The following is a 3,224-nucleotide window of genomic DNA, read 5'->3' as shown; positions in this document are numbered from 1 at the left end:
GGCGAACTGGGTGGACTGGGCTCATAACCTGTTGTTTTATATCCGTTAACAAAAAGCATTTAAGGTTTGAAACTAGAGAAACAAGGTTTATTTTCAAACAGAATAAATGTAACACCGTCACAAAATAAGAATTTACATTGACAGTATGTGGTTAAGTCAGAGTTGCATTTGAATGACACAATTCAAATGGCTCCAAGCACTATGAGACTTAATATCTGAGGTCATCAGTCCCCTAGAACTTGGAACTCCTTAAACCTAACTAACCTAAGGACATCACACACATCCATGCCCGAGGCAGGATTCTAACCTGCGACCGTAGCGGTCGCGCGGTTCCAGACTGAAGCGCCTAGAACCGCTCGGTCACACGGGCCGGCTGAATGACACAATAATTGTTTGTGGGACTGATGGCCCAAGAAATATCAAAGTCAATTTCTGGAATCATTTTGAAATGAAAAAGACCCCGGTGTACGTCCTTGTCTTGCTAAAGTCAGGTGATGCCACTGGCTGATCCACGCAGTGCAGCACAGGTTGCCGGCTGGAATACAGCATCGAGTATCCTGATGGTTCCTTAGCGAGATTCTGACTGACAAACCGCTACTGCGGTCGTCACCTGGCCTAGAGAGCTTGTTAGGAATAAACTGTCTGGCACAGGCTGAGTGCCGACCTAAATATCATGAAGGCGCCAGGACACAGCCAGGTCTATTTGCAGCCACATGACCCATGGAGGCAAGTGGGTCCACAGGGCCAGTGACCTCTTGTGGTGATCACACTGTCGCCTGCTGGTCCAGCAGATGTGCGAATGCGAAATCGTCTGGTTGTCATCTGCTAGATGAGGCACTCACATTGTTCTCAGCCTCCTACCGCACCTCTCCGCAAGACAAGCTAGTCGATCACAACTCTGACTGACAAACCGCTACTGCGGTCGTCACCTGGCCTAGAGAAATCGAGCCACCACTGATACCCCCTACAGCATGAGTTCTGGTTACTCATCTTCTCCAAAGGCCGCCAGCACTGGGTGCCTCCAGTTATAACAAATCTGTTAAGTTAGGCAATGATCTTAGCGCAACTCCAAGATGCCTCCAGATACTGCAGACACATCAACAACATGTACCCTCACGGGACACTGACACCTATAAGAAAAATTTCTTTGTGTGGTAATGTGCTGTCAATCTGTTCAGTGTACACACATTTCGAGCAGTTTCCACAAGCAGATAATGCTTACTTATACAGTCTGACACATTTCATTCGTATTATTCAGTTTTCAAAACCAATGTGTTTATTTTACAGCAGTCATAATGTTATTTCGACGTGGTGATTTGCTTTGTGTACTTACTATTTTAATGAATAGGTATTAAGAATATTGCAACAGAAATTAAGAATTGCTGGATTTCCACCTCAAAAATATTTGCTAATTGCTGCATCTTATAGGTCCAAATTAGACTATTTTCGGGACACTTTCAAATTGGGGCACTAGAAACCTATTTCACAATGATACCGCAGTATAATTTATTAGAATAGAGATTCGTTAGGTCGACAAAGCCTAATGAATAGTGGTAGCTGCTCCTTCTTGTTCTACAACAAAGCAAAAAAATGAGATAAAAGATATCTGAACTGCAGCACGTATCTGTATCTGAACTGCAACACTTATCTGTACTAGAGATGTACACTCCTGGAAATGGAAAAAAGAACACATTGACACCGGTGTGTCAGACCCACCATACTTGCTCCGGACACTGCGAGAGGGCTGTACAAGCAATGATCACACGCACGGCACAGCGGACACACCAGGAACCGCGGTGTTGGCCGTCGAATAGCGCTAGCTGCGCAGCATTTGTGCACCGCCGCCGTCAGTGTCAGCCAGTTTGCCGTGGCATACGGAGCTCCATCGCAGTCTTTAACACTGGTAGCATGCCGCGACAGCGTGGACGTGAACCGTATGTGCAGTTGACGGACTTTGAGCGAGGGCGTATAGTGGGCATGCGGGAGGCCGGGTGGACGTACCGCCGAATTGCTCAACACGTGGGGCGTGAGGTCTCCACAGTACATCGATGTTGTCGCCAGTGGTCGGCGGAAGGTGCACGTGCCCGTCGACCTGGGACCGGACCGCAGCGACGCACGGATGCACGCCAAGACCGTAGGATCCTACGCAGTGCCGTAGGGGACCGCACCGCCACTTCCCAGCAAATTAGGGACACTGTTGCTCCTGGGGTATCGGCGAGGACCATTCGCAACCGTCTCCATGAAGCTGGGCTACGGTCCCGCACACCGTTAGGCCGTCTTCCGCTCACGCCCCAACATCGTGCAGCCCGCCTGCAGTGGTGTCGCGACAGGCGTGAATGGAGGGACGAATGGAGACGTGTCGTCTTCAGTGATGAGAGTCGCTTCTGCCTTGGTGCCAATGATGGTCGTATGCGTGTTTGGCGCCGTGCAGGTGAGCGCCACAATCAGGACTGCATACGACCGAGGCACACAGGGCCAACACCCGGCATCATGGTGTGGGAAGCGATCTCCTACACTGGCCGTACACCACTGGTGATCGTCGAGGGGACACTGAATAGTGCACGGTACATCCAAACCGTCATCGAACCCATCGTTCTACCATTCCTAGACCGGCAAGGGAACTTGCTGTTCCAACAGGACAATGCACGTCCGCATGTATCCCGTGCCACCCAACGTGCTCTAGAAGGTGTAAGTCAACTACCCTGGCCAGCAAGATCTCCGGATCTGTCCCCCATTGAGCATGTTTGGGACTGGATGAAGCGTCGTCTCACGCGGTCTGCACGTCCAGCACGAACGCTGGAACAACTGAGGCGCCAGGTGGAAATGGCATGGCAAGCCGTTCCACAGGACTACATCCAGCATCTCTACGATCGTCTCCATGGGAGAATAGCAGCCTGCATTGCTGCGAAAGGTGGATATACACTGTACTAGTGCCGACATTGTGCATGCTCTGTTGCCTGTGACTATGTGCCTGTGGTTCTGTCAGTGTGATCATGTGATGTATCTGACCCCAGGAATGTGTCAATAAAGTTTCCCCTTCCTGGGACAATGAATTCACGGTGTTCTTATTTCAATTTCCAGGAGTGTATTAACATTCGAAGTCTGCAAAACGTACAGGCAAACCTTACGCCGTGCCATAGTCACGTGACTGTAGAAATCGATATATTTTGGTGACAAAAATTCCATTCCGCGAATCTGAATGTTCACTCCACAGAAATTTCTTC

Source organism: Schistocerca serialis, chromosome 4 (assembly GCF_023864345.2).
Source record: "Schistocerca serialis cubense isolate TAMUIC-IGC-003099 chromosome 4, iqSchSeri2.2, whole genome shotgun sequence".
Lineage (NCBI taxonomy): Eukaryota > Metazoa > Arthropoda > Insecta > Orthoptera > Acrididae > Schistocerca > Schistocerca serialis.
The sequence above is the reverse complement of the archived record's forward strand: the minus strand, read 5'-3'. Positions refer to the sequence as shown.